Below are 24979 nucleotides of genomic sequence, written 5' to 3'. Positions count from 1 at the left end.
GCATTCCCATGGAACTGCTTTACTGTGAAAGAAGGAACTCTGTCTCAGCCTGGTAGCTGTTTACTCTTGCCCCTGCTTTTGGTATCTGCATAATAAAACTTTCCTGCAGGGTTGGTTACTGCTTATAAGCATCATAACATGTCATTAGAAGGAGGATTTGCCACCCCACATGTAATTACTGAAAGCAAGGTGCAAATAGTGGCCACAAGCACCTGAGTTATGTTTTACAAAATAGTCCCACTATCATAATGTACTACAGAAATCCAATTGGGTTCATGGGTCCAGGTATCATGCCATGACTTACAGAACTAAGGAAGCAAGCCTTCTCCTAGCTTTAAATTGCCTAAATTGTTGCTTCTGATTGTTGTTGATTTATTTGAAATACTAAAAACACAAGTACAAATTAATTGGGCTACTGGACAACCACCATACAAAGCAATATTATTTTTTGTAGCACTGTACAAGAGCAGGGCTCCTGAGATAGACACTTTTGTAGCAGACACTGTAACATTGAGTAAGAAGAGACAGCTGTTATCTCTGGGAACTTCTCCACATAGTCTGAGAGAAAAAAAAGTAACGAGGAAAACTCACAGCAGGCAGGTAAGACTGGGAAGGTAACTTAAGTTTCCTGAGTCTGAGCTGGCACTGACTCCACTAGCCTACCTTAAGAGACAGCTTCTCTGAAGAGCAAGGTTGATTAATCTGGTTATTTTTTAATCTGAGCATTTTAGCTCAGCCAATTCAAAACTCCCCTGCACAGCAATGGTCTTTTATCTGTCTGCCTCTCTCTGATCTGCGCTTGGGAAGTCAGCAGGTAGGGTGCATCACGAGCCTTGCTTCTGCATTGCATGTCACTAATTAAAGAAACCATTCAAAATAAAGCTCCTACTCATGTTCTCTATTAATAGCCAGGAGTTTTCCTCCGCCCTTCCCTCCCACGACCTCTTTCTTTTAAAGTGATAAAGCAGCCCTGTCCAAGGTTTTGAGATCCCTTGTGTTCAGATACCAACTCAGCATTTTTCCAGCTGCATTACAGCCGTTCTCTAGAGTACTCAATGCAGTTTCTTTAAAAAACATGCCACATAACACCCCTGTAACCCTATCAAGATACCAGCAATGGAAGATTTTGGGAATAGATGACTTAAAATTGATGTCAGCTTTTACTGTGCCATGAAAGGTTTCTTGTTCAGACCCTGACACTGATTATCCACTCGATTCTGAAAGCCTCAGTTATGTGGGCTTAGCAAACCTGAGAGCAGGGCAACGGTCAGAGTGGCAGAAATGACTTGTTAAAAAAGAAGTGCAGTGAGATGGGCTGCAGGAGAGATGAGTCATGCATGAGCTGCACTCTAGAAACAGCTCAGCAGGGCCAGCTGCTGCCTTTCAGAAAATTAACTTGCTGGACTCCACAAGCTAGCACTGAAGGTGCAGCAGAGGAGCTTAGCTTCAGCTAGTCCAGTGCATCTGGATGCTGCATCTGCTCTTGCTTTGAGAGGATGGTCAGTTGGATGTGCAGAGGTTATGGAGAAGCACTCTGGAGATCAGTGTTTCCAGGCCACATACATGAAGGCAGTCAGCAGACAGGACTTCTTATCTAAAAATTACTCTTTTGTTAATAATTAAATGCTTATTATTAATTATAATATATTATATAATATATAATAATTATAAATAATTAAACTGAGGGAAAGTGAAAGAGCCAAAGATTTAAAGAGTGTGGTGAATTGGAAATGGATTAATAACTTGTAATGACCATTTTAACTTCAGATAGAAAAGCATTAAATTAACTGTTTATAATTGGGTCCCTCTTTTTTTCTTTTTGTGGTCACTTTGGGTGGTGTTGCAATATGAGCTGGAGAGTACACCAAGGAGGTGTAGCTGGAGCTATATTTAAATAGCCTCCCAAAGTTGTAGCATCAGAGGCTGCTGCAGAGTCAGATAAGCTGGGGGGCACACAGAGAATTTCCTGTTTTGTCAGGAGGAAACCTCCTGAGGAGGACCCCCCCTTATTGGCATCCCTATGCCTCCTTCACCGTTCAGAGGTCAGTGAAGTGGCCACATCCCAGCACCCAGCACTTCTTGCCTCTCCTTCTGAGATGGACAACAATCCCTGACAACCCCCCTTGCCCAGCAAAGGGGTGCACTGGCACGGACCATGAGAAGTGCGGATGCGAGCTGGGATGCTGGTTTGTCTGTGTGGGCACATCTGTCAGGGGATGCCCAGCACAGTCTGGGGTAGGTCCAACAGGTGGGTTGGCTCCCTCTGTCCTCTTGTCCTCCAGTTTTGGAGGGGAGGAAAACACCCCTATCATGGGGTAAAACTTTTCTCCCCACAAAACCATGGAACCATGGCAGGATTTAAGGAAGAATATCATCTGCTTCAGAGGATGTTTGATGGGGCAACACGCCTGGTGAACATTTCTGCAACAGGTATCCCTGGAAAATCTCCTTTTTATGTGAAAATCCACTACAAACTGGAAGGTGGAAAGAGAAGAGTGTCCTTCCCCTCTACAAAGAGAATTGAGCTATTTTTAACAATAAATATGTTTTGAATTAATAAATCAAAGGACATGTTTATACATTATATGAAGCAAAGCTCTTAACAGCTGATTGTTATCCTGAAGAAACATATTCATTCTGCTTTGTCAAGATAATAGGCAACATATCACCTATCTTTATATTCTGCCTAAGTTTCACTGGGAAAAGTGCCATAAAAACTTCCACTTCAGTGAAACACTCTATTGAAGCAGGGCTAAGCAGGATCACTCTCAGGTGTGATCTGCTGAAGCAGCCTGGCTCCCATCCAGGCTTTCTCTGCCAAGCTCCACTCCAGCTCTGAAATGACAAGATGCTGTGAGTGTTTTTAAAGGACTTCTTTCCCCCCTAAATTTTACTGCAAGGGCCAAGAGATGTGAGTAACCAAAACCATGTCACAGTGGTGTTAAGCAAGTTCCTGGTTCCCTTCTTTCTCTCCTATTAAATAAAGTGAATTGTGTACAGCAGCTGAGCTGGCAGAGCGACGGGCTGAAGTACTGCAGCCAAACAAAAGCAGTGACAAATAACATAAACAGGCACTATAGTCCTCAATAGGGTTCTTCTATGTCAAGTATTTTGTTTGGGCTCAGGAGACAGGCTCTTCCCTCCTACCTGTCCTCCTGCAGCTCCTAGCTGCAGCCAGACCAATATGATTGGGAAAGTAGAACAATTTCTTAGTAGAATAATGTCTGTCATAGGTTATTGTTTTATCCCTTGGCTCTTTCTGACTGAATTTGCTAAGGGCTGGATAAAACAACATCTTTGTGAAGATACTTGGCTTTTCTGAAACTGTAAGAGACTTTGAATTGCAGCAGAAAAGTTTTTTTTTTGCAGTTTAGAGAAGCTTCTCTTTAGAGATCTGGTCCAAGCAAATAGATTTTTCCATCTGGAACACTTTTCTGTAATTATTACTTTAATTATTACCAATAAAAACAAAGCCACACTCCCACCATCTCATTCCTTAGCAACCAGAAGAACGGCACAGCTGGAATATGAGAGCTGAGAAGTACTCACTAATTTAGATGCCCTGTTAAGCCTCTCATAGGTAGGTGTTCCTGCTGGCGCAGCCCAACCAAAACCAAAGGCAATATCCCATGGATGGATTTGCCCTGAAACGTGTTCAGGAAACTCCCTCTTTGTGCTGCGTGAGTAGCACTGGGGTGGTGCTGCCAGTGCTCAGTCACGCTGCTGTCCCCGGCTCCCTGCTGCAGCTGGCCAGGAGGGCTCAGCCTGGGCTTCTGCTGCTGCAGGTGACACAGCTGCACCCCGCCAGGAGCGGGCATCCCATAGGAGCGGCCGGAGCGAGCTACACACTTCCCTGCAGCCGCTAGAGTGGAGAAAAAAGGGGAGAAAGCACAAAAATTTTGAGTTAAGGAACCTGGACTAAATGAAGGCAAAGGAGGGGTGGGAGGCTCTCCCCATCCACGCTCCTGTGTGCACATTAACTTCAGATGCGTGAAGACTCTCCCTGCACTTGAGAGGAATTGCTCATGTCCTTTTATTTAAGGGCCTATTTCCCCAATTTGGACTTAATGTCAATTATTTTTTTTCCCTCCAGAGGCTGGGTAAGGAAGAAGAGACCCAGTTGTATCTCCAGGGTTCTAGCAACAAGCTTTAGTTTCTATGAAATTTAACATGAGCATAAATACTTTTAGAACACCAAAAAAACACCAAAGCCCAGCCTGTCCTTTTATTTATAACAGTATACACACAAAGCAAATTAAACAAAAAACCCTGCAATCAACCCCCTCCAACAAATGCAACTGATTTCAGAAGACAAATTAATTAGAATTTCTTAAAAGGTTAGCCAACACTTTTCCATTGCACTTTGGATGATTATTTGTGTTACAGTAATATGGAAATACTTCAAATTCTTAGCCCTAAAAATCTCATGGTTTTTTTGTCTGTTTTTCACTTTTCAATAAGTAAGGTGTCATTTCTATCTAGTATCTAAAAATATCAGTGCAAAAGATTACATCAGCATCAGAATGTTTTTCACAGAACAAATGAAAATTTAAATTTAACTGTGCATCATGTTTAAAAACGGGTGTAGGCACTCAGGAAGATGTGGGTAATACTATTAAAGTAAGAATTACGAATCTCTTGCAATTGATTTATTTTCTTGATACTAGCCTGTAACATAAATTAGCTTTCCTACTTAATTGTATCAGAAAAATAAACAGGTCAGCTGTAGGTGAGTAGGTAAGCTTGAGTCCCAGCTCCATGAGAAAATTCAACTTCTCCAGTTCTACATATGAATAGTCCCAATGCCTGTGACAGTGATTTTAAGAACCAAAATTATGGTACAGTCAGCTCAACATAAATACAGGGTAAAATCCACAACAAAAGCAGCAAAAATTGAAAATGTCATAAATGTAATTTAACTTTTTAAAAATACTATTAAACTTTAAAAATAAAAACAAGTAAAAAACAAACCACAAACAAACGCACAAAGATGGCTGGTATATTGTATATTTATTTACCCTCTGGAACTTAAGGAATTCCCAGTTTGAAGTTTGTTTCTCACAGCAATAAGCTCCAGGCTAGAAAAGAGACTCATTTGTGAAGGAAAGGCAAGATGTTAATGGAAACAACTGATTCCAGTAGCCAGATCCCTAAAAGAAGGTGATTAAAAGAATAAGTTGCAAGCTTTGACAGTTCTGCAGAGAAAAATCTGTGGACACATGATGCTTCTGGGTTAAATTATCTGATTTTAAAGCTGCCACATCTTACTGAAACAGCAAAGTCATAAGACGTTAAAGCCTCTTTTTTGAAGGGAATGAGTCACTGCTGAAAGTTACGTTTAGAAAACAAAAGCTGTCCATTCCCACTATTTTTCAGCATTAAAAGAAGGAATCACAATGGAAGAATTAACTTCTGGTACAACTTCTGATTTTGTGGTGTTAGGAGACATGGAGGGAAAGGCCTTTGTCAATGCACAGAATGCACCAAGATCCTTGAATGTGCTCCACTGGGATCAGGTGAAGGTGGTAGGAGGAAACAGCGAGAGTGAGCTGCAAATTCTGCCCAGAGGCTTGGCTAGTGTTTCTCAGAGAAGTTGACTGTTTCCTTGGACCAAAACCAACCAATGCAATTCATAGCAATGCCATTTTGTGAATAATGTCCTCTGAATGAGACGTTAAATTATTAAAATGATGGTATTTTTTCTACATAATATTTACTGATACATAAGCTACAGTATTTTTCACAGCTGGCTCATCCTGCAAACAAATTAAAAGCACATACTAGAAAAAATAACAGCTACTGAGTACTGCAAAAGCCAGCCCAAGTCACTCTACTCTTTGCTTGGAGGGAGGTGTTGGAGCAGCATTCCTGCCCTGAACAATTTGCAGGCATTTATATTCAGGACTTTTTGAAGTGTACCAAAGGGCTTCTAGCCCTTAGGAATTTGTGGCTTTTTGGGGACTGCTTGAAGGCAGAGTTGGTGTCTTTACATTTAATAGACCTTGTGGAGTATTTTTTCTTCTGTGAATGTGTACAAGTGCTTTTTTGGGATCCCCTGTGAACTACTGGCACCTCAAAGGAAGGTGTCCTATTGTTTAATTCCCTGCTGTATGAAGGTCCACCTCCTTCTGTTTGCTTTAAATTTGCCACCTGCTAGTTTCACTCGATGCTCTCTAGTTCTTATATTAGAAAATAAAGCAAATAATCCACCCCTACTCCTCTCTACTCATTATTCTCTCTGGTCTCACTGTTTTCTGTCATTTATCACTTCTCCCTCCTGTATGATCTTGGTCACTTAAATCCTTGAATTGCTCTAACATAAGGGTGGCTCCACATTTTTCTTTATTTTCATTGCTCTTCTCTGGATCTTTGCTATTTCTGCTGCACATGGGCCAGAGTGATCATCAGGAGCTATGTGCCCATTCTGTTCTCTGCATTTCATCCTCCCATCTTCCACCAACTTTGTGACTTCCACCAGTTTTTTGAGTGCTGAACCAACTCTTTCATGAGTTATTGCAACTGTTAGATCTTATTTCAGAGTGGGAACTAGCTGGTAAGAAATTTCTCACTTTCAATCAGTTTACTCCTCTCCAATCCAACCTGGCCATAGTAACTGTCTCCAACCTGGTCAGAGGGCACTAATACCCTGCTGTTATGCTAGTTAGACCTTAAGTCTGTGAAAATTTGGCTTTAGTTATTGGAGTTTGATTTTGCTGTTTCTTTTGTCATGGAGTTCATAGCCCCTTTCCCTATAGCCACAGTCTAGTCTGATTCTCCTGCATAACCTGTGGTCTGTCACTATCATGTCTTGCTGATTATTTCCTTCCCCTGCACATTTATTCAATCAACATGCCAATTTGAATCCAGGCGTCCCACATCCCTCATTCTCATTCGACTGTGGCTTCATGGAAATCAGCCTCTTCTGGAAGTATCTGGGAGTATCAGCCCTGTGAGTAGGACCTTCCTTGCTTCTCTTGTGCAGCTTCTCTGGGAACCTGTGTCCCTCCAAATGAATGTGGACCTCTCCTTACTGCTGGGAATGTTTCTAGAGAAGTTTAGAAGGAGATGTTTGATTTTACTGTCCTAAAACTGGCACCCTATGTCTTGCTTCTCAAACCTCTTCCTTGACCTTTCCTACTTCACTGGTGCACATGTGGACCACAGCCACCTTCTAGGCCACAGTGTTTTTTTGGGAAGTGGCAGATTGCTGACATCCATGGTCTCTGCCAACCTAAACTGTTTTGTGATTATGTTCTCAATGCAAGGAAATCCTTTTCACGACAGGAAGAGGTCTTGTGACCCACAAGGGTAGACTCCTATCTCTTTGCTAGCTCAGTGTCCTCTGCACGTCCAGGGATGCTGCCATAAAGGATCCTCAGAGCACACAACACCTGGAGAACAGCTCCCCCTCCATTTGCTGTGCAGCTGGAGAGCACACAGCGCCTTAACCACTCCCCTGTTCCACTCCCTGCACAACCTCGGTGTCCCGGCGCTTCCCCCACCGCTGCCGGCCGTGCATCATGTCTCGGTGCATCATGTACATTACAATGTACATAAATTACATTGTAATGTATCAGGGAGCTGCGCCTCTTGGCTACCCGAATGCATTGTATGGATGCGCACGTAAAGACACGCGTGCATGCGAGAGAGATGCATACACCTGTCTGTATCCATGTACAGCCTTCTGAAATTATTGCATTTCATATCTCCTCCAGCCTCCAAGCGCTCTTTTCCTTTATCATTCACGTATGGCTAGGGCTAGGAATGGCGCATTGCAACCTCATTCAATTTTATTTACTGTAGATCGAATCGGGCTTAGCAAAATCATGTGGAAAGCTTTGGTCTCTTCATTGACTCCGTAACTAACGCCAGTTTGTATAATCTGTTGAAATCCAAGAACTCTCTCTTGAAGACAGCTGCTTGAGCCTCGCTGGGTTCTAAGGATCTGATCTGTGACTGTCCTCGTTGTGGAACTACGACATTGTCATTTTCCAAAGGCAATGACAGCCCTAGCATGCGTCTGTACCAGACCGAAACCAAGACTCCCACCTCAGCAGAGGGGCTAGAGAGACGCAAGGAGCGATTCAGTCGGTGCTGGTGGAGCGGCAGGGATTCCTCTCTGGTCTCCGGGAAAACCTGCTTTGAGCCCTGGGTTTGAGTCGCAGAACAGTGCTACCTCGCTCCTGGCTACCCAGGGCTAGCTCCAGCTCTCGCTGCGCTTGTTGCCGGGGGTCAGCGGGAGCCGGTGCCGAGAGGGTGTCCCTGGTGGAGCCCCGCGCTCTGCCGCGCGTACCCCGGCGCTGTGCCGTGTCCCAGCGCCGTGCCGTGCCGTGTCCCGGCGCTGTGCCGTGCTGTGTCCCGGCGCTGTGCCGTGCCGTGTCCCGGCGCTGCGCTGTGCCGTGCCGTGCTGTGCCGTGCTGTGCTGTGCCGTGCTGTGCCCCGGCGCGGCGGTGACGGGCGCAGCGCTTCCGCGCCCGCCGCCGCAGCCCTGCCCCCGCCGCCTGCGCGGCCGGCCCGGCCCGGCGGAGAGGCGGGGGGATTTCCAAGCGCCGGCGGCCTCGCCGCTTCCTCTCCTTGTTTTGCTTTCGATCTGGCCCTCTCTCCGCCCGGGCGGAGGCACTGAACTTTTAGTTTTGCTCCCGCGATTATTCAGCGCCTGTTTTCATTTCCATTTCGTGTCCCCTGGCAACGGCGGTAACCTTGAGGAATTATATAAGGGCCGCGAAAACGGGCCGGCAAGGTAATTTTGAATTGTTTTCTATTATTTTTTCCTATTTATTATTTTCTTCTTGTTTAATTTTCATTTTATCTTTCCTCATTGCCGCCGTTTCCGTGTGCGGGGCAGCGGGGGCTCCCGGGCAGATGCGCATCGGTTTTAAAAACAAAAGGTCGGGCTGCAGCGACCGGGGCCGAGCCCGATTCCGCCGCTACATTTGAGAAGGGGCGGGGGGGGGGAACGGAAGACGCGGCCGCGGCGGAGATGGAGCGGACGGGGGGCACCCGCCGTTTCCCGGGTGGGGAGCGAGTTCGGACGCACGGACAAAGGCGGGGGCGTCGGGTCGGGAGGGCCGCGGCGCGGGCCGGGCCGGGCCGGACCGGGGGACCTCGCACTTGTTGCGGGGCTGGCGGCTGCGGTGGCTCCGATAAGGGCAGGGGAGCGTTGGCGGCGGCGCGGGCGGAGGGGCCGCGGGCGGGGGGCGCTGAGGCGGGGGGGGGGGGGCGCTGCCCCGCGGGGCCGGGGGCGGGAAGGGGCGGGGCCGGCCCGCCTCACGGAGGGCCCGTTACACAAGCGGAGCGGCGGGGCCGCCGCCCGCAGGGCCCGGAAGGAGCCGCGGCCGTGGCCACGCCGGGATCCCGCCCTCGGGAGCGCACGGCAGCGGCAGGGCGGAGGGGGGAGATGGAGCGAGGCTGGCGGCGGGCGGGTGCCGCGGCAGCGGCGGAAGGAGGAAATGGCGCGGCCGCTCGGTTTCCTGCAGGACCGGCCTCCCGTGCGGGCACGGTGGCGCGGCCGCCTTTGCGGGCGCTGTCCTGCCCCACGCTAGCGAGCAGAGAGCAGAGCGCTGGACGTCTGACCCCAGAGGGGAGTTAGCCTTTGATGTGTGGGAGCAGGATTTACTTTGTCTGCAGTACGCGGGGTCAAATTTCGAGCGTCTTGCCTTGGCTGGGTTCAAAGTTGCAAGTACCTGAAGGGTTGGGTCCCTCGGCTCAGATCCCCAGAGGTACCTTAGGTCTTTAACTCCCGCTTTGATTAGTGTGAGTTCCTAAACAGCAGAGTCTGTGTCTTAACCTTACTTCTTTAGACACAGAGCTCAGATAAAGGAATTCCGGAGTGCAGAACTTTCCTTCCGGTACGTGTGCAGTTGTAATTTATAGCCCACCTTACCATGCTAAGGTTTTGCAGACAGCATTCTCTTGAAGGTTCATTTACAACGAGCAGTTGTAAATGAAGACCTCCGTTTCTGGAGATGAAATACAACATGTTTAGGTTTACAGTTATTTTATTTAAGTCTTAACAACATTTGCAGGATGCCTGTGTTTGTACCACAAAAAGATAGTTGTGTGGAGCAGCATCATTTAAATTCACCCTAATACGGAGACAGTCACACAAGTAGCAGAATTGATCTGTGAGGCAGATAGTCTCAGTCTGAATCACAGTCTTTCCTTGCCACCAGCCCCTTCAGATGCATCAGTGTCCCTCTTTGGCCCCTGTTGGTAACGTGCTGCCATGGAATTACTTTGTGTGCCCCCTTCTTTTTGCTGGTAAACACCATGGTGAAAGGCGTGAGAGCTCCAAGTCCTTAAGCACAGTATCCCTTCATTGTGTCCATGTGCCACACTGCAGCTCTTCAGTGAGGTACAGGCATGGCAAGGTGTCAGCCTGCTGAGCCCCGTGTTATCTCTCTGAGGCTGGGCGTCCCAGCAGGCTGGCAGATGCAGGTAGGGCAGTCAGACATTGTTATTGTTTGGCACATATATTAGCGCTGCTACCCAGTTACTTTGCTGATGACGGAAGTGACAGATTCTAGGAGGTGTCAAGTCAGTCTATAGAGAAGAGCTGTTCATCACAGGCCATGCTGTGTGGAAATGGGTAGCCAAGAGGTATGAGAAGTAACATGCAGGCAGTTAGGAATTTGGGTTAAAGGCCCCTTTCTCCATTGAGCAAAGGTCTTTGATATGTGGGACCAAGTGGAGTTAGAGGCAGTTTTAATACAGAGTTGAGAAAATTATGAAGAAAAAAGGGTACTAGGATTCAAGAGAAAATAAAAATATTTTTTGGAATAAATGGAGTCTACATTAGAAGAATAGGCTTTATGTAAATAAATTTGCAGCCAGGCTATGTATGCCTTCAATTAAAACATGTGCTTATATATACACCATATATATATATATATTAATATATGTTTGAAAACCAAACAGTGGGAAAAGCTGGTGGATAAAGATCGTAAAGTTTGCCATGACACACTCCCTTTTGAAGTGGTGCATCACCTCCATGGTGTTAAAACATCTCCATGATCAAATATTCAGAATATCAAAAACTTTGTGGCTGCATAGAGAGGACTGAGTAGCTTGCACGTGCATTATGTGGGAAACTTTTTGCTAAAGAGGAAATAACTGTTTGGGGAAGTAACACAGGGTCCCATGGTTTGATGTTGACAATTACTGGCATATGTTAAGGCAGCATAGAGAAGCTACAAGAGTAGGAAATATGATTGTTAATGAGAGACCTCAGTTTCCCCCAAGTAGATTATGTCATGGCCCAATATGAAATTTGCCCAGATGCCAAAAAAAAACCTGCTTTCTGGGTGTAGTTTGTACAGGTACACTGTACAAATCTGTGTAACAAATCTGTGTAACAACTCTGGGTAACAACTCTGGGCAAGGGACTGGCCAGCAAGAATTAAGTTCAGAATTTTGCATTTTAAATCCCAGCCAGCTCTAACATGACACCGGTCATAATGTCCTTAAACTCAGTGCTGCTTCAGGAGCAGTAAAGGCAAGAGTTGTTGTGGCAGTGTTTACTCTTCCAAGGCAGATCTTCACATAGCGAGGAAAGAAATCAATCAAATGGCGAGAGGCAGCCAAAAGTGTAAAACAGTTGCAAGTGGCATGTAAGTCTTCAAAGACACTAACAGTAAAGGCTCAAAGCAATTGGATGTCATCTGTCAAAAATACCAAAGAAGCTGAGCAGGCCAACAAGCAAAGTAAAACAACTCAGTACAAGCAAAAAGACCTCTTTCAAATGTTAAGGTTTTGTGTTCAAATGGGGAAAGTGGAAAACAACATAAAATCTGTGTCAAACACAATAAGGTAAGGCAAAGAGTCATGCTGCTAAAGGAATGAGAACAATTAGAATATACTCTTTGAAGTGCATCAAACCCAGGAAGCTTGCTGATAAGTTATCCATACATAGAAGGAGTGCCCAAGGAAGATAAAGCCAGTGGAAGAATGAAACAAATTCTCTGAGCCTTGCTTCACCAAGAAAGAGTTTAAGGGGATTCTTTTGCAAGAGGCTTTCCATTTTTTTAAGAAGTGAACTTGCCAAGGAGTTTTTCAAAGTTAAGGGTCTGTGAGAGAGAGAGTATGAGAACAAACCAATGGGAAGGATGAAGTAGAAGTCAGGAGGTGATACTTGTTGCAGAGTTTTGAAACAACCTAAATGGAAAGTTGCTGATATGTTGCCTCTCTGTGTAACTCCTTGAGTAGGCCTGCTTTGGTGCTCCAGAAATAGGATGTAACAAATGAGCTGTCAGCTTTTCAGGGTTTCTGTGGAGACTCGGCACTCGAGGATGGGCATTTTTAGTTGGTTGGTTGGTTGGTTGCCATGGATTAGTGAATGGGACTACTGGACATGGGTGTAAATGTGAAACAGTGACAAAGACTAGGCCTGACTTTTCTTGCCAGGGAGTTGAGTGTCATGACTCTTCTAGTGCTCTCTAAAGGTATTGCTGAGCTATTGTCTGGTTGATGCAGTCCTTACTAAAGCAGGGCCGGTTTCAAGGTGGGATCAATTTGCTTCAGGCTCTGCAGTCATGGCTAGTTTGCTCAGTGAAAAGAGGTTGTACCCGTCACCCCAAGTCTGCCCAGGGCCTATGCCATCCAAGGGATGGAGGAGGGGATAGGTGGAAATGTGACAAGTTTGCTGGTTGTATTAAATCATTTGGAGCATGAAAATCCCAAAGGCTGAACGACAAAGTCTGTAATAGAATCTTATTTTGAAAACATGGATGTAAGTTTGAAGATGAAATTCAGTATAGACCAATTTCATTGTAATGCACATGGAAGGGGTTGCAATCCTAATTTTCTGTACACAAAAATGAATCATGAATTGACTTTCTACTCAGGAAAAAAATCATACAACTTGTATAATCCAATGAAAAAATAAGCTCTGTGCCAAGGTATGGCTAATACAGGACAGGTTAGGAATTATTAGGAAGGAGTTAGAAATAGAAAGCACCATCATGCCACTACAAATCCATGTTTCTCCCCTCTCCTGATTCAGGAAACAGTGAAAGTTGCTGAGCTACAGTGGAGGATGTCAAAGATGATGAAGGGTAGGAAGGAATTTTTGTGAAAGAGTAAGTAGCTTGGAAAAGAAGTGACTGAAGGGACCATGGGGATATTCTTTAAAATCATTAACATCATGAAGAAAGTGAAGAGATAAGTGAGACCCAAATAAAACAATTGGGAGGCAACTTCAAAAAAGCAGATGTTTGTCCTGCAATACATAAATTGTGGTGCTCATAGCCACTGCGTGTATGTCAGGGGTTTACTTGGGTTCATGAGTGATTAGGCAGTCTTTTGGAGAGAAACTTGCTGTGCAACTTAGCAGTCTGGACAGTTCAGTATCAAATTTTTGGCACTGGCTGCTGACAGAATTACTGCAGATGCTGATCAAGAATCATTGCTGAAAGCTGTTAACAGAAATTTCCACTGAGAAGTATAAGCTACAGTACATTTGCAGATAACAGAGAGAAGCAAGACCATGTATTGCCCTTTGTTATGTAAAAATTGTAGCATAAGATTTTATCAAATTTCCAGAAAAAAAATAGTCTATGATGATCCTGTTTAATTTGGGCTTGCTACCCCAGACCTTGTTAACCCCACCCCAGTTACAGTCAGGTTAAGTGTGTCCTGTATGCATTTAACATTGCATTGGAGCAGTACCCCTGCAAAATTCCTCTGACATTTGCAGGATTAGAACCTCAGCTTGTATTTTGTGTGTCTTATATTAAAAGTCATGGTACGTTTCTAGGTAAAGATACAAAACTAATCACGTGTTACTCTTGCTTATCTCTGTGTCTCTTTTGTAAAGATTGCTCTTTTGAAACCTGATTCTTCAAAGTCCTACAATGATTGTGATATTGAGGGCATAAACCATGAGGCAGTGTTTACATAAGTTTTATTGTAGCTTGTGCTGCTACAAACTGTGATTTGTGCAAAACATTTTCTGATTTGTCCTTTGAGATCTCAAGTGCAAAACTGAACAACAAATAAGTAAGCTGAAAAGATTCTGGATACAGTAAATAAGAGGAACAGATTTGTTAAGTTGCATATTCCTCATGTATGAATAGCATTATGCAAAGTATCACTCAGTGTAATTAAATAATTTTCTCTTGGGGTTTTTTGGTTTGGTTTTGGTTTTTTTTCAGAAGTTTTATTGGAACTGTATGAAGGTAGTTCTTTGTATTGACTATGTGTAAACTCTTGTGCTAAGATTAAAATAGCCACTTAAAAAACTGAAATCAACAATTAACAGTTAGTGAAAGGGAATCCATGTTGACAGTTTAATGTCAGCCTACATGTATGTAAATATATATATATAGATATACATATCTAGGTATCTACATATATAAATACACAAAATTAAGGTATTTTGTATATAGCGTAAAAAAGATAGTATTGTTAAGAAGTACAGCACATTCTTCTTATTGATAAACTGTGAAAAGGTTTTAACACTTTCTCTTACAGTTAGTGCTGGATATGTTTTCAATTTACTGGAAGCTGATGTAAAATTTCTGATCTTTGAATGACCTAGAGAAGAAAGAAAGAAAGAAGTGGTAAGCAATACCACTAAGTAATGTTTGGTTTCTGAATCTGTGATATACTGCAGCTTTCTGTATGCTGGAAATCTTCTGACCCCTTTGTTTGCTTGGGAGCAGATTGCATTAAATCAAGTACAGCAGTCTTTAGGACAGGCAAACATGTTATCTTGTTGCAGCTTGGACACAAATCCAGGAGGAAACCTGCCTGCATGTGGCATATTATTTCACCCCAGGTGCACAATTTAAATTTTAACTCTTAAGTTGTTTTAACATTCAGTTGTTGCTATATAGGTTGCTATCTTTCAAGATAAGCCTGGAAGTAATAATTTTCATATTGCTGTCTATTAAAGAGTAAGGCAGATTGCTGTTTGATGGTTTTTCAGCTAACCTTGACAGGCTTGGTCTGTAGCTCTCAGCATATTTCTGGCCTTAGGAATGGTGTTAAGGTGCGTCAAAACTGTTTAAATTTGTCTTTGTTCTGAACTACACGTTACAGTGGATGTTGTCCAACCATTTCCCTTTTGCTGTAAAATTATTTTAAGTGCTTTTTAAAGACTTAGATACTTAACATTAATACAGTACAAAAGAAGGAAGGATTGCTTACGCATTTGGTTTTGAAAAGTGTGACCTGTGTGTGGTTAAGTTCTGCTTTTTGATATGTATGTAGGGATATATGAGACTTGAAGGGCCTGAAAAGTGCACAGAAGACAAAGCCTGTACTGTAATATTTTGATTGATATTGCATATTGCTTGACAGCATTCACAAGCCTCTTACAGCTTTATCTAAGCAAGATACTGCCTATGTTGTTTAATAAATTAAGGTAGCAATAAATTTAGCTCTTTATATGTATTTCATGCATATATGTATAACACAATTGATGCATGATATTGGCTTTTGTGCATTGGGTGTACTGGCTGCTCTGTTAAGGTGTTTCGTTGAATCCTATAAATGGTCTTTATATGCAACTGAGACATGAATCAAGTGGAAAACAGTGAAGTACTGAATTTAATTGGATGATGCATATAAATCTATAAAATCAAAACTAAACAACTCCACCCCAAAACACTTTCCAAAATTGTGACAGCACCTTAAAAAGTTTATCTAAAATAAAAATAATTCTGCAATACAAAAACAGGCAGGATAGGAAAGTAATGTTTTTAAATTACTGAAAACTTGCCTGCAGCATTTGAAATCCCAACAGTGTTACATGAAAAAGATGAAAGCAAAACTTGAGGATAAAATTGAAACCAAATATAAACAAAAGTGAAACCGACTCCATTGGTTTTCATTTCCCAGTTGGCAGAAATGAAAGAATAAACACAGAGGAAAGAAGCATGACAGCTTGAAAAATTAATTCAGTTTTATCATTTATTTAATCTGTTGTCTAAATTAGACTACTGCATGGCAGCACTCCCTTAGCAAACTACACAATAGAGAGTAGGGACTGCACTCCTGGTTTATCCAGGCACCACTTTTCACAGCCAGAGGTCTGGGCAAAGGCCCTGCAATATGGGAAGTGGCATCTTCTTCAGTCACAGAAGCGCTGTTTTGAAATGCTGTGGCAAACATGTACACAAAGTACAGTGGAAGTGATGATGTCCAGGAGGATGAAAAGGAGTCAGTAATTCAGCTGGCCAGAGTGCTTGAATTTTAGTTGTGTTGAGATTCGAGTTGCTAATAGAATTGGGTATAAAATACATGGACAGTTTTTTATTGTTTGGTTTTTCGGGTTTTTTTTGCACTCCACCTTTGGGGTTATCCACTTAGATTGGGGGCAGATCAACAGTAGCCAAAAGATGTAATCCAGCAGCAGTATCAACTTTGCTGATGGCATGAAATGACTGTGAATGGTTTCACTCAATTTCCACAGATCAGTCAACAGCTATAATGTAATTTGTGACCTTGAGAATTACCTGGTGAATTAGTCAAAAGATGGAAAAACGTTGGATGGCTGTGTAATCTGAAATGAATGTCCTTCTCCTATTTAGGGATGCATGCTTCTGGGCTGTATTGAAAAAAAGGTTTGGTATTGACTAGAAGCTTGGACAATCTCTGCTCTGCTAAAGCTGTACTGAGGTGAAATTAAAAACTTTAATTCCAGAGGTCCTGTTCTCACACATTTGAACACATTGCATTCAAACATATAAAAACTAAATTTTTTGGGTGCCAGAACAATTCTGAGATTTGAGATTGATGAGAGAATACAAAGAAGCCTAACTTTGTTTAGGTTATTAATATTAATGCGGCTTAGATGAGAAATGAAGATGAGTTTAGTTGTCTCACTCTAGCTCAGTAGTATTTTAGGAAACTTCCGAGATAGAAATAGCTGCTGAAGATCACAAAGTGAGGCTAATTGCTGTTGGTCTGTGGTCACCACAAAAACTTTAAATTAAAAGCACATTTTGTACCCAATCCTATTAACTATTCATATCCTGTATGTTCTGTGGCAGAGGAAAGAGTAGTATTTTTAGAAAAAGGAGCATTAGATCATACCATTTCAACAAGCATAAGTACAAGCATTTAATACATAGTACACTTTAAGTGCATGCCTTTCAAATGAGGGAAGAAGGGAGATATTTCTTAAATTCTCCAGCGTAAAGCAACATCTCTGTAATAACTAATTCAATTTAATTTTTGTGCTCAACACATCTGCGTCCTTCATGGTGCTATTTTTGTAACTGTAAATAAGTTCATGTGACAGACATGTTTCCAGCTCACAGTGGGTGATTCAGAGGATCCCAGCCCCCAAGTCTGTGCCTGCCGTGATCTGTCTGTAAAAAAAGTGTCTTAAGTAAGCATGAGAGTGTTCTTTACAAATCCGAAATAGCGTATCCTTATTTTGAATACCTTTTCTTAGAAGTAAAGGAGAAATTGCTTTGCTGAAAGGGCTGGGTTTGCCTCTCTCAGTGAGGTTAGGCAGAGGTAGTTTATGTCTTTTGCTGCCGGATCTGGGTGCTGTGCTAACAATTAGAAGTTTGGGTAGCAAAGGTGTAGTTGTGGGTTAGCTATTAACTTCAGTGGTAGAAACTGCCCTTGCCCAGACAATAAAATGAAAGCTTTAAGCAAATATTAAATCGCACTTTAGTGTAGTGTGTAAATAGTTCTTGCTGTGTGATGCAGAACGGTATGTTACACAAACAAAGGTAGCTGTGAGAAACAAGCCCAATCCAAGCAAGGTGGATTATATCAGGTGCAGGTCATGGCCAGTGAATCTGAAAACTCTTCCTTGAACATATTTCTCAGTGTTTGCTATCTGGAATAATTTTTTAATGCATCCCTGAGTGCCTCTAAAATGTCATTGTTGTACAATCCTGTCTGAGCCTCACAAGCCATCAGTGTGGGAACAATGAGATTAAGCACTTTTCTTTTACAATGGCTCTTTTCTAATGTGTAGCACCCTAAAAAGCACTCACTCAAGGAATGTTAGGTAGGACACTGAGATAAAGATTGCCCAGGCTTTAAAAGGTGCTCTCACAGTTTAAGATCCCAATCTTGCATGCATAATTTCCCACTGGTTTCAGAGAGACACACAGTAAAAGTGCTTGTTAAAAGTTTTAGGGATGTCTCCTTAAACCTAGTCATGGAGCTCATGAGAATGCAGTGGTCTAACAGAACCATGCCCTTGAGTTGCATCAGTGAAGTGATTGTTTATAATTGTTTGAGCTTTAATAGCCTTCTGGTTTTCACCAGGCTGGAAAATTATTTATGAATCAGATGTTGAGTTTTCCTGTCAGCTTTAAAGAACACACAGAGTTTGTCTTCCTTGGATTCCGACCGACACAGCTAAGCAGCAGCAGCAATTACGTGTGGGTATTCAGGAATGGATTTGCATGTGAGCGCTTAATTCCAGAATAAAATTGATTATTGAGGATACTGAAATTGAGGATATCTGCTCCCCCATGCAAGGAATTAATTACTCTCTGACAACCATTACAACATTTGTCTTGTAAACAAGCCCCCCACAGACTTGTCTGAGTGAAATTCAGGAAAGTCACTACCTCTCTTTTAGGCAGCATTTGAGAGAAAAATATTTAGAAATCCCAGATACTGAGGATAAATTACGCTCAGTCATCAGATGTAACACAAAGCTTAAGAAGAAAACAAATCAGATATTGGACTAATTATAAATAATCAATTTATGGCTGCTTTTGAGACTCCTGGAGGAGGTGGTAAAGGATACTGTCTCTTGTACAGATGTTGTCATCCTGATGCCTCCAGAATCTGGCATCTTCCATCTTCACTCCCTGCAGGACCTGAGAAAAAAATTAAGGAAACCCCCAGGAATTAAAGCTGAACTTTAAAGCTGAAACTAAAGCAATCATTTTGTATTGTCACCAGACTAGCAGACACCAATGCATGCAGATGAACATTGTGGCAAGGATACTGTGGAGATGATCTTTAGCAATCTGTTAAAAGCCTGGCCCAAATTCCCAGCTGATTTAGATTGCAGCAATGCCAGAGAAGTGGATGTGCTCAGCCACAGACATTATGTTCTTCAAGTGTCATGATAATGTTCAACACAGGAGCCAGCACAAGGGAAATTTCATTGTGGGTATTGAGAGGCTGAAGCCTTGCTTCATTATGGTTAAGGCCAGAAGCAAAAAAGAGCAGCTTTCTGGGTTTATTGTATTAAAATAAGATGAATTTTCTCCAGTGAACTTCTGGTCTGCAAATCCAAGGGCTAACTTTAATGAGGCTTGAGATCACTGCAAAATAACAACTCATGTCTTTGCTGCTGAGGGAGAATAAGCTCTGCATGGAAACCAAAGGAAAGAGTCTGTTTTGATGTGTAATGTCTGAATCCCCGCCAGGGCATGTTAACACCCTTTGGGTGGAACTGAAATGCTATAGGGCTGATGAAATACACTCCATATACAGTATGAGTTCTCACAGTACATTTTCCTGGGCGTGTTTAACATCCAGTCTATAATGCTGATTTCAATACATGTTTGAGTTGCTTTTCCCTTTTTTTTTTTTTTTTTTTTTTTTTTTTGGTTTTTGTTTTGTTTTCAGGGAAAATTGAGTTGTTTTGGTTTTTTTTTTACCCTTGTCCCTTGAGGATAAATGGGCTTTTCTTCATTCTAATTTGTGTATCATACTTGGGTACAACAGCAGGAGAGGAGCGTATGCTGAATGCTTCCCTCCTCCTCCATCTGCCTTGCAATGAGGTGGGCACAACCTGGACACTACATCACAGAGCCTTGAAAAGTTGGGTAGCTGTTGATAGCATGAATCTGTCATGCAGCAGCCTGATTTCCCAGGTTTTTCACCATCCCACAAAGCTTTTCTCTTGGCAGCTATAGTCCTGTTGCAGCCCTGCCCTGTTTCATTTGGGAGCCTAGGGAGGCAGGTGAAGTATTGCCTGGTGGTTGCCTCTACAGGTTCTTCTTAATGGCCAGGCCATGCCTTGCACCAGTCTGCCCAGGACCTGTGCTCTCGCACCCTGCCTGCTCTCCTATTCTTGCTTTCTGACCTGTCTTGATGAAGTTGCCTCCTTCTGACAGGCACTGGAATAAATAAGGTACCACCTTTCCTGGCTGCAGTGGAAGGACCCAGTCTTTTCTCCTGCCACCAAAACATTAGGAAAGAGCAGGAAAAATACTGCTGTTGCTACAATGTAGATCAAGTGTTACAGCCAACACAAGAGCTGGGTCTGTGGAGAAGACTGGCCATGGCCAGTACTTTAGTGGATCTCACAGCAAGGGGTGCTCAGTGAGAAGCAAATGTGCCAGTGATGTTTCCCCCATCCTTCCCTGTTCAACAGGTCATCACTGACAGAATAATGGAAAGGCAAAAAGAGGCACCGTTACATGCAATTAAAAGACCAGAGAGGGAAGGTTTTGCTTTCTAACTAGATATGGGTCCAGAAAGTCTGTTACTGGCTTTTATGGGTTTCCTTGCTTCATATCTGTTTTCTAAGTGAGGATTTCACTTTGAACTTGTAACCCTTGTACCTCTAAGAATGGCAATGCCCACTTTTCCTCATTTACTACTCTTCGATGAAATGTTTTGCTGTTGGCTGCAAAAGAAGATGTGGATATTTGCATTATTTGGGATTATCAGAAAGAAGTGCAGCACCTGTGGTAAGATTCTCCTCCACCTCATGGCAGACAGGAAATGTAGGCAGAGGTTTTGTCTCCCTAAACACTGTGGGCAGGGGGAGTTCAGGAATCCACAGTCAAAGCAGATGAGTAAAGTGCACATCTGTTGTCCTTCCAGTGTCAATCTCATGTTTCTGAAGCATTTTTGCCAGATGAGTCTAACAGGTTTTCTTACCTGGGAGAAGGCTTTATCCCTCTGATTAGTTTGACTTCTAAGCAGGTCTTTGCTCAGAGTACAGATGATGAAATCTTTGAAAGTGGTATTCACAGCAGAACAGCTGAAAAAGGTGGTCATATTGCAAAATCGTATATGAAGGCAGAGTTCAGTCTGTGACCAAAGAGCAGAATTTTGCTCCAAGTACTGTTCTTTAAAAAAAGATCATGTTTCCTTGTATGCTGGAACAGTCTTGGCACAGACACAAATACAGAACCCAGTTCTCTGAATCCTAAAATTAGCATATGGTCTCATTTCAGCATATCTCTTTGGTCACACGAGATGATTGATGCTTTTCTTAACTGCATCAGCTTTAGCAAACAAAGGGAATAGTTTAAAAGTTTATCAGCAAAGCACAAATAAAGATAACTTTCCAGAAAAATAATATTGCCCATTCTCTATTTGCAGAGAAAAGCTAAATTGATACCATGCAATATTCTGTACATGTCCTCTGAGGATGAGATGTTTTTCCACAGCTTTGAGCAAAGGTTGTGACCTATTTCACAAATGTGCCTCCAAGATCTTATCCCACCTTAACTTTTCACAACTATTAATAATATTTCCATATACCGACAAATCTTTTTACTAGGTTCTTTGTGATAGGGAAAGAAGAACTACTTTTCTGGAGGTTTGTTTTTTTGCTGGTTTTTTTTTTTTTTTTTTTTTTTTTTTTTTTTTTTTGTTCCATAGGAATACACTTTTAAGAAAGTGCCCACAGGCACAGAGTAGCTTGTGTTTTGGGGATAATCTTTGTGCCTTTTCAGTTATCCAGATGCTGCCAGAGTGAAACTGAAGGAACGAGAACATTGTGTACTGCTCAGATGCAACACCTGCCATGCCATTGCTTTCACTTTCTGTCTACAGCTGCTGTAATCCAAGTGAAGAGCTCTTCATTCTCAAAGGTTACACTTTCTGTATGGCAGGAGTGTTATCTCTGTGAAGGAAAAAACAAGTCAGACTTACTAGAATGTTCTTGTGGAGAGTAGGGAGGGACTACATGCTCTTTATCAGTCATTATGAAAATACGTGTATATGCAGATTGCAACCAGTTTATAGCTTGTTGGGGAGTAGCCTTTAGCATGTTCTTCAAGTTTCTTGCTGCAAAAAGTAGGCTGAACTGACCACAGGACTAGCACAAATAGTGCAGTAATTAAAGCTTCAAAGAAGATCAAAATAATCCTTCCATAAACTGTGGTGGCAGCGCATCCATGGGCCATGCTTCTTGTGTGGGAATGGCTCTTCACAGGCTCCCAGTGGTTTCCCCCTCCATGCAAATGCCACTGAGCTGGGGCTGATATCTTGCCCACTCTCAGCTGGTTTGGGAATAATTTTATTGCTGTCTTCATGTCCATTGATATATTTAAGCTCCCACCCCCAAAACAGCAAATGCCCCTGACTGTGGCCCCCTCCAATATTAAGACAGGTGGTAAAAATAGAGCAAGAAAAGGGAAATTATATCCCTGAAGCTGCCAGTCTTAATACATTAATAGGAGGTATGGTTAAAAATAGTGATTTTTGAAGACTGGCTGTTTTACTAAGAATGCCACACTGAGAATCATAGTGTAATATCCTAGCAGGTAGTCCTACTTACAACGTCTAAATGAGCTCCTCTTTTCAGACAGAAAAATACTTTCTGAGATCCCATCTGCAGCTGACTGTGTTTCTAGGTGATTAGTCTTCTTCCTAATCTCACCATGAGAGAGTGATAAACCAGAAGAAAAAACAAACAGGAATTATTTTCAACATAATGCCAGAAAGACTTCGACATCGGGTCTCTGCAAGTATTAATCGTTTTCCCATGGGCTCACCAAAGAAGTGCTGGGGGTCAGTGCTATCCAGATCTAAAAGCACAGGAACAGTTTTGGATTAAGGGGTTCCTCCCTGTCCTTTCTACCACTAATGCCAGAGTGCCTTCCTCTCTTGGTTGTGCTGTCACTTGTGTCTGTGAGCAGGATGGGGGCCATGGTCCAGGTTCAAGCAGATGAGGAAGACTCCACAGAAAGAGGTGTTACTTGTAAGCCTGCTAAGTTCCTGGACTTCTTCAGAAAGCTTCCTATGCAAAGAGTAGTGTTAGCATGCAGCAAAACTGGGATGGGACTGAAGGGTGATGGAATATGAGGTGCTTCTTTGCCACCAATGGAGCTGGTGCTGCTCCTTTCCTCTGCTCCTTTCTTCCTCCCAGCTGGCTCTATTCCTCTCCCTGGCTCCATCCATGGTCTCTGCAGTGTGGAGGAAGATGGTATCAAGTGAACCAAGGCAGGCATTACTCCTGGTTAACCAGAGTGTGAAGGTTCAGGCAGGCAAAAGTAACCAAGCTTCTGGAGAGGTTTGCTTAGGCCAGCAGATGGGTACCACAGCTCAGGTGGTCATGGTAGCAGTGAAGCAAATGGGAACTGGATGCCTTGGCAGCTCTGAAAATACTGTTAGATGTGCACTTGCCCCTGGTACAAAATATACAATGGCTGTATGTAGCTTCTTCTAGGTGTGAATGTGCAGGGAAGTGCAACATGGAGGCTGACCAGGAGTGGGAGATAGATGGGTAAGTGCTTTTAGTGTTACAGCCAGCTCCAGATGATAAATATTGATGTTTTGGTCTCCTTAAAAGGATTGACTGTTTCTGCTTTTTTTTCTTTCAGCTGGGTAAACACTGGACAGAGGCTGGCAAGAAACTTGCCATACCTGCTGTTTTGTGGGGCTCACCTTAGTTTCTGACTTTGTAGGTTTGTTTTATAATTGATATATTCTGATGGATGGTGAAGCTGGCATGGTGTTAGGCAATGACCCCTGAAACTTTACATGCTTTTGCTGCCTATTTTGGAGCATTTCAAACATCTTTAGAAACTGGAATGATTCTTAATGTCAGGTGATTTAATCTGTACTCACTGATGGACAGACTCCAGGTTCTCCCACCTGGAGCCAGTGGAAGGCTTCAAGTGCATCCAGTATTGCCATTTATGGACAGACATGAGCTGCTTTTAAGGCACTGCAGAAGCTGATGTTTCTTTCTGTACAAATAAATCATGCATTTGACAGCTCTGGCTGGATATATGGCACCTTCATTTCCCACTGGCAATTACTTGGTAGAGTTGACTTGGTATTTTCATCAAAAGGTTGCTGTTGACATGCAACTGACAAGAACTCTGCTACATTTTAGCATTATTGTGGTCAGTGCTGTCCTGAGGCAGACAGATCTGGGAATGTCTTCTGAAGACATCCAGCTTTATTTTCAGCAGCATGTGCATGGAGCATGGGGTGGGGGCTGTTTGGATGAGCAGAAGCATGGCTGTGTTTGTTCCTCTGTGAAGGACATAACTCCAGAAGATTCCCACTGTTCCCTCCAGCTGAAAATCTTTGTAGGATTATTTTTACCTGGGTTTGAATTTGTTTTCAGATGAACAGGTCTTGGGAGACACTCCTCTCCTCTCACGAGCTAAATTTCTCTTCTGATTACCTTGGATTAATTTGTCTTGGTGTGGGTGATGGATGGGAAGGTGTGTGCTGACAGGTATAGTTGCTAATCCCAGAGGAATCCCAGGGTGCCAAAAAGGAGATGAGCGTCTCTCTGCAGCATCTGCAGGGGAGCAGCTGGAGAAGCCCCCAGGGATGTGGGAGGGAAAAGACAGGTTGGCTCAACTCTGCAGTTTGGGGCAAGACTGGCTTCCTTTGTAGTAGTGACTGTTGGCAGCTTTCGTGTTTCCTGAAATGTGTTGCTTTTGTACAAAGGCAGTTTCTGTTTCTTCCAAGTTGCCTGTCCCAAATGGGGTTCATTGCTGCTGCTTTCAAGATAACTTTTCTGCCTTCTGTCTAAGTTGTTCATTCAGATGGGCTTGAAATTTGTCTTAGGGGTTCATTGCCCAGAAGATGAGTCCATTGCTAATTGGGAACACTCATATTGAATGTTGAATCTAATGCACAGTGTTTCCAGGAATTGTCTCAAAGTGCATGCATACTTAAAGGTACCTTACAAAGAAATGTATCTGTTTCAGATAATTGTTTCTTCTTTGTCAGACAAATAAAAATTTGCTCATGTTTTAAGTACAGTATCATTTGCATTTTTCAGCTTTGACTCAAACTGTAGTAGGGAAAGATGGTAGAGATCTCCTGTACACATTCTGCAACC

General features: G+C 42.9%; 2 protein-coding genes across 3 annotated transcripts in view; both read left to right on the top strand.

The window, feature by feature from the left end:
- The window catches only part of CASP3 (caspase 3), a 51354-nt gene that overhangs the window by 23929 nt on the left and 2446 nt on the right, over window positions 1-24979 (top strand). The gene's annotated exons all lie outside the window — the stretch shown is intronic.
- The window catches only part of IRF2 (interferon regulatory factor 2), a 40484-nt gene continuing 23853 nt past the window's right edge, over window positions 8349-24979 (top strand). The window contains exon 1 of one of the 2 annotated variants that reach the window (XM_058838481.1): window positions 8349-8740. The gene's annotated coding sequence lies outside the window, so the exon portion shown is untranslated. The remainder of the gene's footprint in view (window positions 8741-24979) is intronic. The other variant, XM_058838482.1, reaches the window with a different exon arrangement.

The sequence above is a fragment of the Poecile atricapillus genome, chromosome 4 (assembly GCF_030490865.1).
Source record: "Poecile atricapillus isolate bPoeAtr1 chromosome 4, bPoeAtr1.hap1, whole genome shotgun sequence".
Classification (NCBI taxonomy): Eukaryota; Metazoa; Chordata; class Aves; order Passeriformes; family Paridae; genus Poecile; species Poecile atricapillus.
This window is presented reverse-complemented; position numbering and strand designations above follow the sequence as displayed.